The sequence below is a fragment of the Symphalangus syndactylus genome, chromosome 9 (assembly GCF_028878055.3).
Source record: "Symphalangus syndactylus isolate Jambi chromosome 9, NHGRI_mSymSyn1-v2.1_pri, whole genome shotgun sequence".
Lineage (NCBI taxonomy): Eukaryota > Metazoa > Chordata > Mammalia > Primates > Hylobatidae > Symphalangus > Symphalangus syndactylus.
This window is the reverse complement of record NC_072431.2, coordinates 105,558,183-105,581,260: the sequence shown is the minus strand read 5'-3', so window position 1 is coordinate 105,581,260 and position 23,078 is coordinate 105,558,183. Positions and strand designations below refer to the sequence as shown.

Here is a 23,078-nt window from a genome sequence, read left to right as displayed (position 1 = left end):
CCTGCACAATATCACAATGGGTATTTCACTCTTTTAATCAGAAAAATGTAAAGGATATATACAAGTATCCATATTACTATCATCCAAAATTAATAGGTCTCCACACATATATACCCACCATTTTTCTGGGTTTTTTTAAACTTAACTTCTTTCTGCAGCTGGCTTATTTTCACTGAAAATTATTGCACACACGAAAACACACATTCCGTTCCATTCCTGCAACATGACTATGTCTTGAACTTACTCGTTCAGATGTTTCTGACTCTTTCCTATTAAAAATGCTGATGCAATGAACAACCTTGTATCTGCTCCCTGTGAGACTGTGATGATAATTTTCTAAAGCAAGTGGAACTGCTGCATCTTAAGGTAGGACTAGTTTTAGTTTTACTAGATATTCCAAATTGCTATTCAAAATGGCCACACCAACTTACACTGCACAGAGGCTTCCTTTAAATGTCTTTTTTATGGTCATTTACAAGAGAAAAGTAATAATAAAGAAAGGACTCTTGAATGCCACACCTAAACGACTGACTTATTCTTAGCTTTTAGAGACTGTGAACAGAGCACCTTCCTCTTTGTCTGAGGTACTAGGATGGACAGAGGGTCAAACTGATGGCTCACCATTGATAATCTTCAGTAGCAAGAGATGAGTATTTCTCTGTGCTTGGCTTCCCTCTGTTGTCGCTGTGCTCCAATTCTCTCAACTACGGACTGTTTCCATGTGCAGTATGTGTATTATCAGAGGCCACTTCAAAAACTCTGTGGAATAAGACAATGTATAAATAAAATACTTTTTCTTAAGTTAGACAGTAAGATAAGGTGCTGCTGGGCTGTTGGCAAGATGTTCTGGTACTGGTGGTTTTCTAACCGGCAAAAACCACAATGACTTGTGTACCAACCTAATACTTGGCTTCCGACACTAGGATGCCTTCCATTTCATCTTCTAGGTGAGCCCTATGGCTCCCAGCCTCAACTTGACAGTTCCTATGGCCACAAACATCCTTAGAACAAGTGAAAAATGAGGAAAGAGTGGACTCACAAATAATAGCCTCTAGCTCACAGAATCAGAAAGCCACATATCAAAGATACTTGCCAGTGAAGAAAGGAAGAGATCAAGAGAGACCCAAGTGGCCAATGTTGCTTACTACTAGCCTTTTGAAGTTCACCAATAGACAATTCAAAGCTGACAGGATTCCTGGGAGAGCGCACTTGCAGGCAGATTGGGAGAAGGAGGGAAAGATCATTTCCAAATGATTTTTATGCAAATGTAACCCTATCCTTCACCAGAAGAAATGCTATTGACTCAGATCTTGATTTTCTACCTTGTTCACAAGGGTATCACCAAATAGATATGTTGATGAATACCTCAAGCGGACTTTTCAGAAGTCTGACATCCTCCTTAAAAAAAGAGAAAGATGTTTGCTACACATCCACCCCTGTGTCTGCCAACACTCAATACCTGAATGCCCAGGGCTTTGCTCCAATGCTGAGTCCCTCCTCCTGGTCACATGGGCCTCACTACTGGCACATGTCCCCTGACCCCTGACCATAGACGTCACTCGGGACAGTGGGTTTTGCTGTAGAGTTGACTTCATCAGGCTGTGTCCTCCTCACTGGCTACCATGTTCTCACCACCAATTTTTTTTTTTTTTTTTTGAGACAGAGTCTCACTCTGTCACCCAGACTGGAGTGCAGTGGTGAGATCTCGGCTCACTGCAACCTCTGCCTCCCAGGTTCAAGCAATTCTCATGTCTCAGCCTCCCGAGTAGCTGGGATTGCAGGTATATGCCACCACAGCTGGCTGATTTTTGTATTTTTAGTAGAGATGGGGTTTCACCATGTTGGCCAGGCTGGTCTCAAACTCCTGACCTCAAGTGATCCGTCCACCTCAGCCTCCCAGAGTGCTGGGATTACAGGTGTGAGTCACTGCACCTGGCCACTGGATGTTTTCTTAACAGCATGACAAGGAAGACTTACTCCCTCTTCCTATCAAAGAGAGTAGTTTTGGAGGGGAGAAGTGGGACAGAAAAAGTACAGTTGAAATGTTAAAATGTAACCGTCAACTCTTTTAGTGAAAAGAAAATGTGGTATATACAGTCAGCCCGCAGTATCTGCAGGTTTCACATCCGTGGATTTAGCCAACCACAGAGCAAAAGTATTCCAGCAATAACAATACAACAATGAAAATATACAGATTTTAAAACAATACAGTATAGCAACTATTTACATAGCATTTACACTGTGTTAGGTATTGTAAGTAATCTAGAAATGGTTTAAATATACAGGAGGATGTGCATAGGTTATGTGCGAATATTGTGCCATTTTATATCAGGAACTTGAACATCCATGAAATTTGGTATTTGTGGCGATCACCGAACTAGTACCCCGTACAGCTGTACATACAACAGAATATTATTCAGCCGTAAAAAACTAAAGAAATCTTACAATGGGCAATAACACGGATGACTCTGGAAGACATTACGCTGGGTGAAATAAGCCAGTCACAGAAGGACAAATACTGCATGATTCCACTTACATGAGATATTTAAAATAATCAAATTCATAGAAACAGAAAGGAGAATGGTGGCTGTCAGGGGCTAGGGGGAGGGGAGAATGCCAGTTATTGTTTAATGGATACAGAGTTTCAGTTAAGTGTTCTAATCATAATATACAGGGGTGTGTGTGTGTGTGTGTGTGTGTGTGTGTGTATAAAGTTAAGAGGAACTAGAACAGTGTACTGCCAGGCTTATAATCAAGAGTGTTGCACAACCATGCTGGAATAATGCCTGGAGGACCGGTATCAGGAGCAAGCCAAGGCTTGCAAACAGCAGTGGTGAAAACTAAAGGGCTTTATGGACACATAGCCAGAGCCAGATGCACAAATAGAAGATAAGCTTCTGGGTGTGGAAACTCTCTTCACGAAGCCTCGGGGTTCAAGAGGATTGCTCCAATCCCACTTGTTTTCCATCTTTTTTCTTAAAGGAGACATACTAACAGGAAAGAATAAAATAACCACAGAGAAGACAAACTTGAAACCCACGACAGAGAAGAGATAGGAAATGTGCACCCAGCTTTGCTAAATGGGTTCTGGATACCAATTTAGCCCAAACAGATGAGGGGACTGAATGACTTCAGTCTTCATGGGACCTGACAGCTATGCCAGATGAGGGAGAGTGAGATAGGTATCAGAAAATGAAAATTGGGTAGATTCTGTGAAGATTATTAGAAACAGAAAGGAAATTTCTGAAAAGTCTAGACCAATTATTATCAACCCTGGCTGCAAACTAGTGAAGAGCTTTTACAAAATACTGCTGCCCAGGCCCCAGCCCAGAGTCCATGACTGAAGTGGAATAAGCTCCATAGGACATTCTGACAGGCGTCCAGGGCTAAGAGTCATGACTCCATACTGGTGAGTATGGGCTCCAAAACTATTCTCTTTGATAGGAAGAGGGCGTAAGTCTTCCTTGCCATGTTGTTAAGAAAACACCCAGTGGCCAGGTGCGGTCGCTCATGCCTGTAATCTCAGCACTTTGGGAGGCCGAGGTGGGTGGATCACTTGAGGTCAGGAGTTCAAGACCAGCCTGGCCAACATGGTTGAAACCCTGTCTCTACTAAAAATACAAAAGTTAGCCAAGTGTGGTGGTGGGGACCTGTAATCCCAGCTATTTGGGAGGCTGAGGCAGGAGAATTGCTTGAATCTGGGAGGCGGATGTTGCTGTGAGCTGAGATTGTGCCACTGAACTCCAGCCTGGGTCAGACTCCATCTCAAAAAAAAAAAAGAAAACACCCAGAGTCACAGCACCATGATCTCCTGGTGAAGCAGAACAAGTAATGGGAAACTAATATAAAGAGGCCTCCCTCCTGTCCTCATCTGCATAGTGAGTCATTCTGGGCTCAGCAGGCATCATCATGGAGCAGGTAGAAGGTTCCATCACTGGGGGCCTAGGCATCATTGGCATGTGACCTCCCATGGCAGCCTCATTCCAGGAGCAGGTCCCACTGGCATCATCCCAGAAGGAGGAGAACCCATCACTGACATCATGGGAGGGGCCCTTATAGGAGGTGCAGGCATCATACCAGGGCAAAGAGAAGCCGGGAGACTTGGGGGGAAGTGGGATCATTGCCACTGCTGGGGAGAGGCAGAGAATGGAGTAGGAGGAACCTTTCCTTGTTGAAGTGCAGCCATTGTTTCGTCCATCAGGCTCTGAGCCTGCTCTTCCACCCCATTCTGACAGCAGTCTTTCAAATTTTCTTTGCAGATATCACCGTAGAGTATCTTTTGCACAGATAAAGAGTCATGAGTGAGGTATTTATTGCAGTTGTCACAATCACACATGGACATGTTGCTCTCCAGGCCATTGGCCACTCTGTTCCTACCACAGTGTCTTCACACATTCATCTGTTGATGGACATTTAGGTTGTTTCTACATCTTGGCTATCATCAACAGTGCTTCTGTGAACACAGGAGTGCTGATACCTCTTAACTTTAAAGTGTTGCTTACTGTCTCCTCTTTTTCTCTCCCAGTTCCATGGGCACTCACCAGAGTTTTGTCCCTCATCCACTTCTCTCTATGCACTTCAGCTCTTCATCATCTTACAGGCCCCTTACCTTAGTAAAGCCTCTACCCTGCTCCCTACCCCCACTCCAGTCCCCAGCCTGGTGTTGGCCCCTGGATTCATCACTGGAACAGCAAGCCTATGCTCATTACTCCCTCATGCTGATATTAATACTTGCCACTGGCTTCCCTGACTCTGATTAAGACACCCACTCTCTACTAATCCAACCAAACTCCCTCTCCCAGAGCCCCCAGTAGTGTAGATTCTATCTCTCCCTGACACTGACCTCATCACCCCCCAATGTGTTTTATATTCTTCTATTCTCAAAACAACCTATACATTTTAGACCACCATTAGGCCCTGCAATTGACTCCACATTTTCTCTCCCAGCACTTCAATCCTTGCATTCATTCTCTAGTTCAATTTATCGCCAGGCTCTCCCCTGCTCCAAATTCCCAATACCTACAGGCTTAAGTAAAATAGCAAGGCCTGGCAGGCAAAACCCTCCACTTCATAGTTGCATCTCACTGGTTTTGGACTCTGACTCTACCTCTCACTTACTCTGTGGCTAAATGTCTGAGTTGCTTCGTCATGTGAAAGCAGGCATGAATAACTGTACTAACCTCACAGGGTTTTGTGAAGATTGACTAAAATAATGTATGTAAAACACTCAGCATAGTCCTTGCCAGACATCACTCAGTTACACTTCGGCTGTTATTACTCAAACTTCATCTCTAACAACTCACATATACACACCCTGCATTCGGCACTCTCCCTTTGTCCTAGTGAGTCCTTCTTCATGGAGCACCCTCCTAACCCACTTTCTCTCTTCCATCTGTGGCAAAGTCCTCCATCTTCCGAAGATCACTTTCAGCATTGCCTTTTCCATGAAGCCTTTTCTCAACCCCTCTCCCACCCCAGATGGGTTTGTTTCCTCTTGGACTCTGCTTTACTTTTGTGCTACCTGAAAGTATTAGTCACGTTTCCTGCACTCTGACTCACTCTTCATATCCTGACTGCTAGATGTTGGGTCTATATCTCACTCAGGACTGCATTTTATTCACCTCTACATTCTGTGGAAAGTAACTTACAAAGACTGGTAGCAATCTTTGTTGAGCCGAGGAAAGAGTTCTCTGTGTGAGCACATTTATTTATTCCCATAGGAGACTTCTGTCTTTACTGTTCACTGGAATCATTTGGGATTACTTATGTATTTCAGAATATTTCAGCTATTCCTTCCTTGTGAGATCTCCTTGCCATTTTAAGTCTTTGGCCACAAGAGACATCATTTCTCTCTTCTCTGACTTGTTTCAAATATTTCTAGTACCATAGAGATGTTATGCCCAAAGCATCCTTCTTTGGGGATTTCATTTCCTGGTTCCTGCCACTTTCCATCACTGGTTAATGCTTCCTTGTTGGCTCAGAAAGAAACCCAGAGCTATCATTCTCTGCATTATTTTTTCAGTCTTCTTAAAAATTAAATGATCGGCAAAACAAGTCAAGAGTTTATCAGAAGTTAGCCGAATGAAACATCCAGTGGGTGATTATCTGATTGAATCTCCTTTTTATCAGCACATGTGGTATTCATTCTAAAGTTTCAGTTTCTGAGAAGAAAGCACCCTCCATAGCCTCCATTTGGCCATCCATAATACTGATCCTACTACAATCTTTCTTCCCTACCATGCCCCCTTACCCAGGGATTCATCATTAAGGTCTAGATTTCCCCAAGACTGCTTCTTTACAGTAAAACATCCCCTTCTAAAATCATATTCTAGTCACGAGAACCGTGCCAACTGTGGTGAGACAGATCCAGTGATGCTATCTATATCCAAGTTTTAATGTTTCAAGTTTATTTTGCTTCATTCTCATAAGCTGCACAATGGCAAAGAGCTGCAGGTATTATTACCAGCCAGCTGCCCAGGCTTTTTTAAAAAGAAATTACTGATGTTCTCCTCCTCTGTTATTGGTCTTTTTATCTTTGCTCTGCCAGTTTTTCCCTAGCCAATCAAGTTTTAACGTTTTTTCCTTCCCATCAAATTTCAGTTCAACTCTCTTAAACAGGTTAACAAATCTCTTGCCAAACACACTTGTCCTCAAAAGATGGCAAGAGCCTGCTCCACAAACCAAACTCTGCTTATCAACACTATCTGTGCTGTAGTTACGTGTATACTTTCCATGTCCTCTTCAAGCTCATGGTCTACCTTTCCCCGAAAAGTAGAGACATGAAACATCCCCCTCAAGTTCTTTACTTTCCTACCACGTCTTCACAGAACTCATGATACATTTGAGGTTTCTTTTGACATTTAGTGTATTTTTACGCAAACCAGTGAACAGGGGTGATAACTGATAGATATGATATTTTGGTAAGTTGGCATGCATGCCTTGGCTTGTTATCCAGCAATATCCACTCTCTCCTTCTTTAATAATAGAACTCTTGAGTTTTAATTTGGTTCATGGGCATCTAATAAGAGGCTTTCACTTCTAGCATTCTTTGCAGCTTGGTGGGGGCTTATGACTAAGGGCTGCCAATGAGATGTGAGCAGAGCTATCTGTCTTCCAGGTCATGATCCTAAAAAGAAATACACATGTTCCCTGCCCTTTCCCCATTCCTGAGGGCTGGGAGGTGGTGATAGCTGGACCCAGAAATGAAAGCCACTGGTTGAAGACCATAGTGTCACCATGCCAGCCAAGGAATAACAATATCTGAACAGTTACATAAGAGAGAAATAAACTTTAATCTTGTTAACGTTACTTAATTTTTGAATCTCTCAGTTACACAGGTATAGTACAAATAACATTGGCCTTCGAAGCTGGCATGCCTTCAAATTAGGAACGTTAGGTCACCTCTGTACGTCTTAACAGAAAGCTGCCAATCACCTCTGTCCTGGCCAGCTTCCTGTGCCAGCAACAGGAACCTCTGGCAACGAGAATCCTTTTCATTATTTGAGAAAATAAGGAACACTACTATTTTTTCTTTCCTCTTTTTTTTTTTTTTTTTTTTTTTTTGAGACAGAGTCTCACTTTTCTCGCCCAGGCTGGAGCACAGTGGCGTGATCTCAGCTCACTGCAACCTCCGCCTCCCAGGTTCAAGCAATTCTCCTGCCTCAGTCTCCTGAGTAGCTGGGATTACAGGCACACATCACCACGGCTGGCTAATTTTTGTACTTTTTAGAAGAGACGGGGTTTCGCCATGTTGGTCAGGCTGGTCTGGAACTTCTGACCTCAGGTGATCCACCTGCCTCAGCCTCCCAAAGTGCTAAGATTACAGGTGTGAGCCACCGTGGCCGGCTGAAAGCTACTATTTTCAATTTGAAGGTGTATATTACCCTGGCCTGAAATAATCCCAAATTCTTAAAATAGGATAGATGGTAGAGATCCAATCCTCAAATCATTTTCACCTTCTCCAGCAAGCCAGCCCCCTTCGTAAAGCATTTGTCACCCATGTGGTCCCAAGAGTCACTACAGATCAGGATGAATCAATGTTCTGAATGGAGAGAGATGAGTCCATAGGGCCTATGACAACTCCTGCATTCCTGAATGAAGAAATCAGAAATGGGCTGAGTTTTCCTCCTCCTTCTGCAGCTTAGCTACTCTTACCTGTCCTTCCACACCTTACAAGGAAGAAATACTTATGAATAAATGTGGGCTAATAAAGGAAGCTACAGTGGAAAGACAGGTGACCAAAAGAAGACAGGCACACTGATGAAAACTCAATTCAGTATATATCCTATAAAGTAACTACTATGTGTCCACTGCTGTGCTAACCCTTCAGTGATGGAAACTAAGTGACAGAAACTTAATCCAAGGAGGAAACCACTGTGATCAAGGAGATAAGATGTCACAAATGAAACAAGACAGAAGACACCCCAGGATGGGCCATCTGGTAGGTGCTATGGGCAGTCACAAGGGAAGAGCTCAGTGGGGCTGGAGTTGTGAGAAAAAGCTTAGGAAGAGGTGGCCTGCAGGGAGCCGTGAAGATGTGGATAGGGCTTGACTAGGTAGAGAGAAGCATGGAGGACAAAGCTGTGAGCTGGGCAGGGAGGGGCACCTCCTGCAACATTTCTCAACCCCGGCTGCATGACAGGATCACCCTGGGAAGCTTCTACAAAATCCCAAAGCCTGGTGCCATTTCATACCAACTGGTCCAGACACTGGGGATGAGGCCAGGGCAAAGGCATCCTGAGACGCTCCCAGGTGATTTGAATACACAGTAAGGGTTGAGCCACTGCTCTAACATAATCTTGCATCCAGAAATGACAGATTTACTCCACAGAACTGCCTTCTTTAATTTTGGTATTTAATTTTGTTTGAGCATCTTATGCCAGATCTATGTCTGCTGCATCCAATTTATACCAAATTGAAATGCAAAGCAGGATGTGACTTAGCAGTTTAAAGGTAAGAAAAGATAGCACCACCCAAGAACTTAAAATAACATCTGGTGGTTTGAATTTTATCAGTGGGTGTTATTACGCTCCCTTAACCGACAACTGCTTGCAGAAGCTTGGTAGAGTTTTAACAATTGGCAACCACAGACAGCATTTCATTACTTATCTAAAAAGACTATCAATTGAGTTACTATGAAATGTGAGTATGAAGTTTTAAAACTTCCCTATTTCCTATAAAAATCAACTTATCATCTTTTCAGAAATGTAAACAGCCTGCTAACAGTGGGTAATGCTCTATAAGTGCTAACTGAACACTCAAATAACAAGAAACAAAATACCCTAGTGGGTCATGTATCAGATGTACACACTTCAAGTTTGTTTGTCCACTTAACTAAAAATAACCCTGGGACTCAGAATCTAAGCTTAAAACAAATTCTATAAATCTAAGTCCCCAAGATATATTTTGGAGGTATCCTTCCAAAACTGTAGGGGCGATAATAAACAATTCCTTGTAAGAGAATCACTAATTTAAGGAACGTAGGTGGGGAGAAAAAGGGATACAGGAAGTTTTACTCACTTCTAGGGGAAAGAAAGATTACTGCAAAAAACTTAACCTGAGACACTTTTAAACTAGTACAAACTGGAAAAAAGAGAGACATAAAAGGAAAAGGAAGAGAAAACAGGCTTTAAAAAGGTGGGGTGGTTACTGGTAGACTAGAGCTAAAAAGGCAAGAAAAATCTAAAAGCACCTCTGTTCCCAATGCTAACAATGACATGGTTATTTTATTCTCTCCAGTAGAGTGTATAGATCAAAAGCAATTTGAAGACTGTCTCATTCTTGTTTTGTTTTTTCTTAATTGACACGGTAGGTGGTAGGTTATTTGTTTATCAAATTGATAACCTGTGTTCCCTCCCCTTCACACTAGCTGCTAGAAGGCTTTTACTAAATTTTATCTCCGAAGTAAGAAAATATTCTCAAGTATCCATTTATCAAACTTTAAAAATTTGTGGAAAGATGGATCCTAATTCTTTAGGAGTTTACATCTAGTGAGAATGTTACCAAAAAATAATAGTTCATAGGATTTACAAATCAGAAAATGTAAGTCAAAATGTAGGATGTAAGTAATGTGTTAAAACTCTAAGCTGGATTCCATCAAATTAATTTTAAAAATCAAATTCAGCAACCAGGGCCCTGATCTTCCTTGCATATTCCCCCATGTTGCAGATTCACTGCAGACATCCATTGATTTAGGGAGTTTAGCACATTAAGGGCATTCTAATAAACCATCCTGTGCTTACCATTTTTCATCAAAGAACTCTGAGTACCATGCAAAAGGCAACTCTCCCATCCTCAAACCCAAAGACAGAACAGCCCCAGCACAGAACAATGACAATCATAGCTCCTGAAAATGAGAAGCACCCAGTCTCCAGACCCAAGGCAGATATCAAGGCTTATTTATGGCTTAGAGCAAGCTGATGTCAGTTCTGATTCATCATTACTTGGTGTGGAAGATGTATTTTTCAAAGATGACCACACCAATGTACATCCCATCCCACATGCTCCTCTAACAAAGTGACCGTGACACTTCTTCATCAATAGGTGGTTTCTATATTCCCATCCTTTGAATCTGAGTGGCTTCTAATTATGGCAGAAATGATGCTTCGTGACTTCTGAGGCTGCATTAGAAATGGCAATGTAACTTCCACTTGTCCTGTTGTCTCAGGGTGCTTACCCTTCAACTCAGCCACCACGATGTGAGTAAGCTCAAGCTAGCCAACATGGAAAGAACACGTGGAGAGATCCATTTGGAAAAGAACGGCGACTGCCTCACCTCAGCCGATAACCAGCATCAACCCTCAGACATGTGACTGAGCAAGCATTCAAATGTCCCAGCCTCCAGCCTTCCTGCTGCCCCAGTTGCCACTGAGTAGAGCAGAAACTATGTCTTTTCATCAAGTCCCACCCAAATTAAAAATGTCAGGGATACATAAACATTGCCATTAACCTATCAGTTCATCGTCATTGTCTCAATTTACCAAGTTTTGGGGTTGTTTGTGACACTGCATTAGATCACTGAAACCCCAGGCAGGAAGCCCTGGCAGACCTCCAGACTCGGCAGGTGGGAAGCATGAGAACATGGGGTGAAAAAGTCTCCTAGTTAAGTCAGCAGCAACACTCTCTTCTCCTGTCCCTCAGGCTAGCAGGCTCCTGCTACCAGAGCATCCCACTCCTGCTGGGTAGGTCAGACTTAGAAGGGGGCTCCTTGACCAACAAACCCTGACTCCCTTATAAAGTCACTTACAAGAAGCAGACACGGTCTAGCGTGGGGTTCAATCAGCTGACCAAGGCCGGTATGTGTCTGATAGTGACAGACACATCACAAAGTGACACTGGGAATCTAGGATTGGGCACAAAGATGAAAAGACACATGAACCCCTTAAAAACCCTGGAAACATTCCTTTCAGCCCAGACCTCACAATTTCTCCCTTATCATTTGGCATTTATCTTCGTAATAGTTGAAGCTGTGATTGGGAGTGCATTGTCATGTGGTAACTGAGCCACAGAGAAATTAAATATCTTACTAAGGTCACAGGGTCAGTCAGTGGGGATACAATTAGGACAAAGACAAGGACCAAGGACCATATCCCGTCAAAAACATACATCCAGAAACGGAAAACAGAGCTAAAGTAAAGTAAAGTAAAAGTTCTACAAAATAAAGTAAAAGTTCTACATGTATGCATTGAAACCTTCCTAAGGAGCAGATTCATTACTGCTTGAATCAAAATCGCAAAGAGTCAAAATCGCAAGCACCATTCAATCCTTTGGTAAGAACATGCAGACTCTTGGGTGTTGGCCAGAGGGTTGTTCTTTTAACATTGCAGTGCAAAGATCTAGTTCCCACCACGAATGGGCTTCCCTGAGGGTTATCAACAGGATACCAACGAGGCAATATGGAAAGCAGCTTGTCATCTGAATAGGAACAGAAGAATGACTGAAAGTAGAGGTAACAAGAGAGAAGAGACAAGAGCCCAACTCTTAAGGCTGGAATGAACCCTGCAGGATCATGGAAAAGAAAAGATCAGCACCCAGACCAGAGCCAGCCATTGGACAGCAGAGCCAGTATTGGACAGCATCAAGTTCTACCGGTCAGTAGCATCTACTAGCCAGTAGAACTTGATGCTGTCCAATACTGTAGCTTCCAGCCACTTGCCCCAGCGAACACATGAAATGTGGCCAGTGCAACTAAGAAACTCAATTTTAAATTTTATTTCATTTTAAATTATTGAAATTTACATAGCCATAGATGACTGGCATCTACTATACTGGAGAGCCAAGTTTTAGACCATACCATTCTAAACCACTTATTTTCTCCCTTTTTTCAGTAGCACAAAATGGGCAAACCTAGACACATTTCTGCCTCCTGAAATCTTCCAGGTGTATCCTGCTCCACCTCCTCTGAAAAAGTCGATGGCTGGTGTACATCTGAGTCACCACAAAGTAAGATGGTCAAAACTTAAGTGTGTGAAGTCACATCCGGGCAATTTTCTTTCCCATTTTCTCTATTGTCTGGATAAAATGAAATAAAGGATGAAACAGGCTATTGGTTTTCTACATGAGATCAGCAGGGTTTTTTAGTAAAAAGCCCAATGTAAACTTCATTGGTCCTTCAAACTGTGTCACCACAAGAGATGAGCTGCCCTACAAGGACCAGACCCTTCAGCTCATACAGCTTCAACTGGAAATCGTTTAGGAATGGTTCATAAGGACTGCTCAGTATCAAGACAACAGGCTGTCAGGCAAGGCAAAAGATCATACTTCGTAACCAAAAAAGTTATCAGTTAAAAAAAATCAGATGCCAATTTTTTGGTAGACGAAAGTATTTGCCACTTTCTACTATCTTCAGATGGCAACCAAAACCTACCATCAGTCAGCCAGGTGCCTTTTCACAGTGGGCAGGGAGAGAGAATGAGAAATCTTTTAAGAGGGTTCCCACACAGCTCCACAAAGCTGCCTAATAGCTCTCATTTGGCCTGCTGGAAAGTTGTTAATCTGTCAAAGAAAGGAGAAACTCACCAAGAAAATAGCGATTCTCCAACATGTAAGTTTTTCCATAATCTGATCCCTGATTTACAACTCAAACTTACTTCAGCCACTACCCAATAGAGTTCTATCATTTCAGGCAAAGTCTTTAAAGTTCCCCCCATGGAAGGTGGGCATTTTCATAAATTGCTAGCAGACAAGAAATGTGAACAACCTCTTTAGAAGATAGTTTGGCAACAGAAAAGTTGTCTTTCAAAAATAAAGGCAACAGATGATTCCAAACATAATAATCCTCAAACATGAAATGTTTCCAAATTCAAAGAATATGGCACCCAAAACCCCTTTCTTAAAAAAAAAAAAAATTCACCATGTTGCCTACCAAACATTAATTTCTTTTTTTTTTTTTTTTTTGAGACAGTCTCACTCTGTCACCCAGGCTGGAGTGCAGTGGTACAATCTTGGCTCATTGCAGCCTCCACCTCCCGGGTTCAAGCTATTCTCCTGCTTCGACCTCCCGAGTAGTTGAAATTACAGGCAGCTGCCATCATGCCCAGCTGATTTTTGTATTTTTAGTAGAGATGGGGTTTCACCATGATGTTGGCCAGACTGGTCTCGAACTTCTGACCTAGTGATCCACCCATCTCGGCATCCCAAAGTGCTAGGATTACAGGCGTGAGCCACCATGCCCAGCCCATTAAATTTTTAAGAATGAAAAGCCATAGTAAAAAGACCAATGGTTAACAGTACATTGATTAGGAATAAATAGGTGGAGGGATACGCAGGGGAAATTAGAGCTACAGAGTGTTAAAAGTATAAAGCCTAACAAAACAAAAATAAAACAAGCAGCATACATCAGAAAGCCAGGCAGGGACAGAGGGAGAAGGCACTCGATGTTTATCATGTTGTCCTGTTATTCTCAATCCATCCTGACTCCCAACCTTGTGATGGTTTTCATCTCTTTTCTGAACCTAAGAGAACAAATACTCTTATGCTACAGAATTACTTTTCAGAAGATGGACAATTTCTTTCCCTTTTGTTAAATTCAAGTAAGATCAAACTGAATGTTTTACTTTTAAAGCCACGTTTTGTTTGAACATAGTCTTACACAATTATTTCTGCCCATCACTTATCTACCCATCCTTCTGTTCCTCTCTCACTGTATGTACAGAGGCATGGCTGAAATAAATGATAACATTTGTTATCTTCTGCTTGAGCTTTTTTGGGTAATATTTTACTTTCTCCTTTGAACTTTTTTTTCTTTTGCCTAATTTTTTTTAATCAGGAAAACATCACTGAAGTAAAAATAAAACAGCAATTACCTTTCTGGCTTGCATGATTCTTTTTCCATTTGTTCAGCTGAACTGTGTTTCTCTTATTTCCCCCAACACTCCCCAACCTCAGATTCTGACTCATATACCTCCATCAGTCTTCTTCATTCCCTGACCCTCTTCTCTGACTGTGTCTCAATTGTTGGAGAAACATTATGTGCCATGCTCTAAGGTGAAAGAATCTGCCTAATATCACTCCTCCCAACACCATCATCTAGTAGGGAAGTGTAGAAACCTCCTGATAATGTAGATAAGAAAAACGTGGTGCTTGGGTAGTTTCACTAGAGATGTGAATGGAAACTTTCCATGCTGGGATTCCCAGCTGTGCTGCTGTTACACCACAATGGTGACATACACCAACACACACAAACCAGGTTTACTGGCAGCCACTAAGATGTCTTCCATTCCCCCCCCCCCCCGCCATTTTTAGAAAATTAAATAAATAACTCCTATTTGATGACTTAGAAGAAGGAAGGAAGGATGAGTATGTGGGTAGAGAGAGGGAAGGAAAAAGAATTCCCAGGAGTAAAGAGGGCTGCACCCATATTTGTAACTATATACAATTTGCTCTACCACAGAACTCCAAGAATGCATTCCAGTGACAACAAGCTTATCTACTACCCCAGCACCATGATAGTGGTCCATATTTTGTTTATTCTATAGGAGAAGTCAGTGGTCATGTTTTCCATAGGTCATCCTCCTGCCTCTTCCTTGTTCTCCATCTTAAGGGGTGTGCATCAGAGCAAAATCTGCAGAAATCGAATTTTCAAGTTCACTATATCAAGGATTATCAGGCACCATATAGACTGCGCAATACAAGTAACAGATTTTAAAAACCCAAATATTGATATCCTGGAGCATAGGATATTTTGTAACTTTATATATATGCTTCTATGTTGTTTATCAGCAGACACGACCTTTCTTAGAAACAGCAACTCAAAAAGACTAAAGAGTAAGACTTCATGTCTGAGAAATAAAGGCATTACCCTGAACCATAACTATGCAAAATATGCCCTGGCAAGTACCAGTCCCAGAAGGCTCTCTGTGGGCTAGGGGGAGACTCCAAAGACTAGTCATCTTTGGGAAGTCCTGCTCTTACATTCACTCTTAAAGACACCATGTAACATATGTTGGCACATTAAAGGCTCTGAGAAATCCTGAAGTTAAACAACAAAAACAACAACAACAACAAAACCCGAACCTGTTAACTTGGTTGAACTCATTCCAAACCTATCTGATAACGGAATCCATTCTCTGAGGCAACACTTACCCATTTACCAAGATTCCTTCAGCCTGATGATCGTGTCTAGCTTTCAAATTCAGTGATCCTACGAGTCCACAAAATGACTAGCACTCTTACCTATAAAGGTTGGCTTATCCTCGCTGCACATAATAACAAGCACAGGTGCCATTTCTCAGTTTGTATCAGGCTCACAGCAGCCAGTAATGACACCTGGATACTCTTTGTTTATAGTTTCATGTACAGACCTGAGAGGTCAAGAAAGTCATGAGAAACTGACCGTCACATAAACACCATAGCAATGTTCAGAAGCTGGCAGTGTGCTTTCCTACTTGACCCTATCCTCCCTAAGTTTCCCTCCTTGGTTCTCATGACCACATATCTTTGCCATCCCCAACATCCCACTCTCCTCTCCACTTGCTGTTTAAACTTTACTACTCACACTCAATCCTTCCTATTTCAGTCTGGAATTACCCCAGAGAGAAAACATCTAGATGGAACTATGTGTTTGGAAGAAAGAAGTGCCGCTCGAGAGAGTTAAAACACTAAGTCAGCTGGATAAACTACTCATGAAAATCTTGTGGAAAATACCTCATAATTAAATATTCACACAACTGTTATGTGGGCTTAGTTAGAAACATATGTACTAGCAATTAACTTTATATTTACCCAAGCAAATAAGAAAATGGGATCAACATTTAGTACTCACTTAACAAATGTTCACTGATCACTATTGGCCAGGCACAGTTTTAGACACTGGAGATAAGGCAGTGAACTTGGTCTGAAACATTACACAAATATCACAGCATAGACTAGAAAATTCAGTAATTCCAATTCCTATGATGACCGTGGAGAAAAGTTTCTAAATGGAAGAAGAATGATTTTAAAGAAGAATTTAGAATCGTATTACAAGGTACCAAGAAAGCTTCTGCATCCATGAGAAGCGGACAGAAAAGGCAACAGACATAAATTTTGTACCTAACATTTTCCAGGTACAATGCTAGATGCTCTTACGTACGTCACATTATTTAATTCCCAGAATTACCTTTTGATTTGGTAGAGTTTCATTTTATAGTTAAGAAACAGAGCCAGTGGCCAAATTTTTGGAATATGTCTGATTCCATCCAAATCCACACCTTTTATATAAATACCGAGCTTAGATCTGAAAATGAATTCATGGCCACTTCAAATAGCATTTCCAATATGACTTCATGATGACAAAGAAAAGATATCTCAAAATATGTGTGGGAGAAGGACAGACATCAGCATCACATCAAAAAATAATCTTTTCAAAGTTGGAGGAGTCACACTTTGTGATTTCAAGTTACTACAAAGCTACAGGCACCAAGACAACGTGTCCTAGCATAAAGACAGACATACAGATCAGTGGAATAAGATTGAGAATGCAGACATTAAGCCCTCACATTTATGGTCAATTCATTTATGAAAAAAGGGCCTAGATAATCCAAACGGGAAATAAAGGTCTTTAAAACAAATGGTGCTGGTGCTGGAACTTGATATCTACATGCAAAAGAATAAAGTTGGGCCCCCTACCTCACACTATGTACAAAAATTAACTCAAAATGGACCAAAGGCATAAATGTAAGAGCTAAATCTATAAAACTCTTAGAAGAAAACATAGGGGTAACTCTTCCTGACCTTGGATTAGGTGATGGTTTCTGATATATGGCACTTAAAAACACAAGCAACTAAGGGGGAAAAAGGTGATAAATTGGACTTCATCAAAATTAAAACATTTTGCACTTCAAAGGGCAGTATCAAGAAAATAAGAAGGCAATCCACAAAATGAGAGAGAATATTTGCCGATCATCTGATACGGATCTAGTATGCAGAATAAAGAACTCTTACAACTCAATAATAAAAAAACAAATAATCCAATATTTTAAACGGGCCAATAACTACAATAGACATTTCTCCTCCAAAGAAGCCATAAAAAATGGCCAATAAGCACATGAAAAGATGCTCAGTCATTAACCATAAGGAAATGCAAATCAAAACCACAATGACATACCACTAAAATGTTTATATAAAAGTATTTACTTAACAGACAATAACAAGTGTTTTCAAGGATGTGGAGAAACTGGGACCTTATACAGTTTGATGGGAATGCAAACTTTGGAAAACCTTCTAGCAGTTCCTGAAAATGTTAAACATGGATTTACCATGTGACCCAGCAATTCCACTCTCGGGTATAAACCCAGACATATGAAAATGTATGTCTACATGAAATCTTATACAGGAATGTTCATAGTAGCATTATTTATAACAGTCAAAAAGTAGAAAAAGCTAAATATCTATTAACTGAATACACAAATAAAAAGTAGAATATCCACACAATGAAATATTATTTCAGCCATAAAAAGGAATTAAATAGTGAGTCATGCTACAACATGTATGAACATGTAAAACATTACACTAAGTGAATGAGGACAGATTTTTTAAAGGCCATATATTATATGATTCCATTTATATAAAATGTCCAGAATAAGCAAATCTATAGAGACGGAAAATAGAAAATAGAAAAATGTTTGCCAGGGGCTGGCTAGATGCAGAAGGAAACAAAGTAATATGGAGTTTCTTTCTGAGTGATAGAAATTCATTAGATAGTGGTGATGGTAACATGACTCTGAACATACTAAAAAATATTACTCACATACATTCTAGAAGAGTAAATTCTGTAGTATGTGAATTATATCTAAATGTAAAAATCCCTTGAAAACTCCAACAAGAAAGTTATGAAAACCCCACCAAGACTGCTTTAAAATAGCAAGCTCAGTTGAAAACAAATGACCAAATAAAATCAACATGGGACCCTGTGATTTCAGATCAGCCTACATAAAGCCTATTGAATCTATACCATCTAGTGAACTCATGGAAATGAAAGAATTAAATAGCAAAAGTCAGAGGTCAAATTCAACTTCTACACATGGAAACACCTGTACAAATTATGACAAGACTTGTCAATCTTGCTGCCACATTAGTCATCCTAGAACTCACTTGAGAGGTTGTTGACAATTATATCCAGTAATGAACCTGGGGTCTTCTAAGATCTCAAAGGCTTTCTTCTATCCCAAGAGGCGGCACTGGCTTAGATCTCTGAGCATTTATTTATGTGTAATCCAAGGTCTAATGAAAATCTTTACAGAATGACTAAAAGCCTAATCTGGATGTGACATGAAAATGACTTTCAAACTCTGAAACAATTGGTTCATCTTTGCTCTATATGCTTGCTTTACATTTAGCAGTGACTCAAACCCACATTAAAAAAAAAAGTTACAACAACTCTAATTCTCAGAAATACCACGATGTAGGCTAAAATAGATACACATATGTACACCCATATTCACACAAACCAACCCATCACGAATCCAAAGAATGACACAGGCTAATGAAAAGCCTGAACTGCATTGTCTGCAGACAAAAGAACAACATGAATAGGGCAAGCACAGATGATCCCAACTTTTGAGAGGCTGAGTTCCAAATGCTAATTGTAAATCAGCTCTTTGACACTACTCAAAACACGTTTTTTCGCAGACGTTTGGTCATGTGCCCAGGCCAGCCCAGAGAGGCCTATGCAATGCACTTATAGCTAAACACGCCTTCCAAGGTCAACTCCAGAATGTAGCTCAGAAGTGGCAGCATCCTGGCTGCAGCAGCAGGAAACAGAAACAGTGTACCCTCTAGGGTACCTCTCAGTTACCCTAAACTGAGGAGCAAATACAGGCATGGTCCACATTGGGAATCCCATCCTACTCCCACTGAGACATACAAATTCTTAACAAGGGATCTCTAAAGGCTGAGAGAAGGACCTGGCTTCCTAGTACTATCCCAAAGTTCTAACCTCAGTACAATTCTGCTAATTTGGAAATGAAAACAAACAAGAGTTCACATTATGGGATTTTAAAGAAACTTCCATTCTTACAGAAAGCCAAATTGCTGGATTTTTCAAAAATGTATTTTATAGGGAAGATACATGAAAAGTAGATTAGGAAAAGTAGATTCGTGACTTTTGGCAGCTTCTCAACATCTATGATCAATACAGATTCAATTTTCCACCACCTTTATGTCTCACACCCAGCCAAGAGGCTGGCACATAGCAGCCACCTCAAAAACGCTTGTGGAATCTCTATACTTCTAACATTGTTAGTATTGTGAATGCAATTTACTTTTTAAATACTGTAAAGTAACTTACATACAATGCAATGGGGATTAACAGGATTGGCCTGGCCTCAGAAAAGACACTATTTAGGTGAGAAACAGAAAATAGAAGGTTAACAAATACAAACTACAAGCACTGTACTATCTGGACTGTGTTACAAAAAGTCCTAGAAGGGCACAGTGAGGTGGACTGGGGAGAGCACAAACTTTCGTGTTAGAAAGGTGGCTTGTCCTTACCAGCAAAGTGACCTTGAGCAAATCTGCTTCCTTGTGCCTTGATATTCTCAACCAGGGAACAATTCCCTCTCAAGGGAATTGTATGGCCGAGTGACCAGCATGGGAGGGAAGTTAAGTTTTCAGTGGATACTGTGGTGCTTTTAGAGTTTGGTTCTACAAACATGACTTTCTCATTAAACAATTAAATACATAAAATGCACTATGTGATTCATCATTACAGTAAACTCCAAGGGAAGTGTGTAAAATGCCAGGCTGCTCTCCCTAGCCCTTCCTCCATTTCCTTATACACTCTTCTGGTTCTCCTGTGACTTCCACAGAGCTGCCAGCTCTGCCCTGGTCCTCAGTCTGACCTCATTCTAACCTGACCACCTGCTTCACAGCCTTGCTGTGAACTCTGTTCTGTGCATGTAACCCCCTAGTCCTGCTTCAGGTTTTCAGGTGAAGGATCTCTGTCCAACCCTGTCCCCCCCACTCCCACCCTCTTGGTGAAAGTGATGGACCACCCTCTCAGAGAGAACCACAGGGCTAATTCTGATTCCAAAGCAAGCTTACTACCTTAGGGTCGATGCAGCAAACAAACAAAAAAGCAAGTGTGCTTACAGTTTTGGGAGTCGAAGAAAAAAAGGAAAAGAATAAGAAAAAGAAAAAAACATATAAACATGACCATCAGAGATACTCTACACTATAACCACTACATACCTCCCCGCCCCAACACACACACAGAATCAGAGGTGGAACCAATTAAGCGAATCTTCCTCAGTTCAGAACAGCAAATCTAATCCTAGAAGACAGTTTCCATCAATCACAATAGGTTATCTATCTAGAAAGGGCCATCACTAGGCCCACAGAGGAGCCCAAGCATGCCTGCTGACCTCTCTCTATGGAGCAGAGCTCCTCAGGACTGGGGAGTCAGGGTTAGAAGAGCGTCTCTGCTCCTCAGCAACCTGCTCCTAGAACCAGCCTCTTCCACTCTCAGGGTGAATCAGCATTCAGGTCTGTGCCTCATGTCTCCCTGGCCACTGGAGTGACCCCAACCAAGGGTAGCCACTGTGCTGACCTAGCTGAGCCAACCAGATTCCCTTCCTCAGAACGTGGAAGAATTTTGAAGTTGACACGCAAGGACCTAGGCAGACTCTGAAGACCACTGAACTCAGTAGATGGGTAGGACTGCCAGGGCAGCTATTTTTAACCATGAGCTGGGCAAGCAGGGATAACTATGGGACGGCAGGGCAGAGAGAGAGGGAGAGACTAAAAGATAAGAGAGATTGACAGACAAGAGTCCCAGAGAAAGGCAGAGTGTGAGGCACAGAGACAGACAGACAGACAGCATGCGCACGCAATGAGACAGGGGCAGGCAAATAGAAACCCAAAGGAGACCAGGAAGATGGTGAGCTGCAGCAGGGCAGGCGGGCGGCCGGGTGGGGAGAAGAGAGATCTTCATGGGGCTCTGTCTGCTGAGTGGGAGGCCCTCCCGTGTCACAGCAGTGCTTCCTGCTGCCTGCCAGGGGCTCTGAGAGCTGCCCCCTTGCATCACTCCAATCAACCCTCTCTTACCTGCTCCAGTTTATTTCTCACTTATGAAATCTAGAAAAACAATTTCAAATATCAACACCCAATGAGAAGAAGCACTGGCAATTTTGACACATATTGTGGATAAATAAGCTAAAATATCTGGAAAACCTACTTGGCTATCACTAACAAAATTCTATAAAATATTCATACCTTTGGACTCAATGTTTGTAACAGGAAAAAGTGTATACAACCTCAATGCCCAACGGTAGAAGAAAAGTTAAGCAAATTAAGACCAGAATACATTTACTTCATGTGGTGAATAATATCACCTCTAAAAATATTTATGGTTAAGAGAAAAATGCTGAATATAAAGGTACATAGAACTATGTAAAAATGTACGTTGAAAATAAAGATCACAAGAAAATACCCAGGGAGATGACAGGAGGCTACATTTGGGTGGCAACGCTAAGAGATTTTTTCTTCCTCTATACGTTCTCTGTATTTTCAAAATTTTTATATTGAGAATATATTCAAGATGATATATTACGTAAAAAAAAAATAGAATAAAGAGGGGAAAAGTAGTAAGAGTCTAACGCCGATACACTTTTGTACTTGTGACTTTCCTATTGCTATAATACCCAGTATGGATTCCTACACAGAACAGGTTCTAAGAATTGCCATCATCTGGCTAAGCTTCTTCCCGGTATTGTTATGGTGACATTTACTTAGTAAACATTTCCTCAATGCCTGCCCACTTTGTACAAGGTTGAGTTTAATGGCTGCTGATACTCTGATGGGCAACTCGCTACCCATACTTTCTGAGACTGCCAATTCCATTCTTAAGTGTTTGGGTGACATCGATTATCTCCAACTTAATCAGTTGTCCTGAGGCCTGTATGAGCAGCTCACCGATCTGACAGTAATCAGAAGGCTGTTAGAGGCCCAACAAGTTTCCCTTATTCTCGAGATACTTAGACCTATAGCTGCTCATGGTTCTTCCTAGCAGTCACATTTGCCCCGGCTCAGGTGGTCTGCTTGTCTTCCCTTCTTTAGGGAGAATAAGAGTCAACTATATATAGCTGTTACCCTTTTTCATTTCTTTTTTGTGTGTTTATACACAAAGAAGACAAGGGAGAGGGCATAGCAATTCATCATTTTTATATGTCTTTCTGCTCTTTGTAAGAGCCCAGTGGAACTATACATACAATTAACATTCAAAAAATGTTACTAAAGATTTCTAAATGACATGACCACAGAATTAGGTGTTTTAAATACCATGTATGTTAGCACAGAGTTGGATTTAAAAAGCCAACAGCTGAAACAGAAATTATCCTGGTAGACTGTTTACAGGCCTACAGCTGTGATAACAAACCTCCCTCAGCCCCTTCAACATCAACCCCAGAAGCACATGTAGAGAGTGGGTGGTTAGCCTTGTGGGCTGAGATGGGCATGCACATCTGACTTTGTTATTGTCATCTGAGTTTTTGGAACACTGGGGGGTGATGTCTGCCTATAATAATATGTGGCCAGATGCCTTTTCAAGAAAAGAAGAAATATCCCAATTCCAGCCGGAATACTCAAAGACCCAATACAGTTTC

General features: G+C 41.4%; 1 protein-coding gene across 16 annotated transcripts in view; it reads right to left on the bottom strand.

Annotated features, from left to right (window-relative positions):
• The window catches only part of OSBPL3 (oxysterol binding protein like 3), a 198,721-nt gene that overhangs the window by 121,609 nt on the left and 54,034 nt on the right, over window positions 1–23,078 (bottom strand). For 10 of the 16 annotated variants that reach the window (XM_063609716.1, XM_063609719.1, XM_063609717.1 and 7 more), the window contains one exon: window positions 622–759. The exons of 4 other annotated variants lie outside the window; for them this stretch is intronic. The gene's annotated coding sequence lies outside the window, so the exon portion shown is untranslated. Of the gene's footprint in view, window positions 1–621; window positions 760–14,303; window positions 14,327–15,582; window positions 15,605–23,078 lie in introns of those variants that run through there. 2 more of the 16 variants (XM_055293626.2, XM_055293627.2) reach the window with 2 other exon arrangements.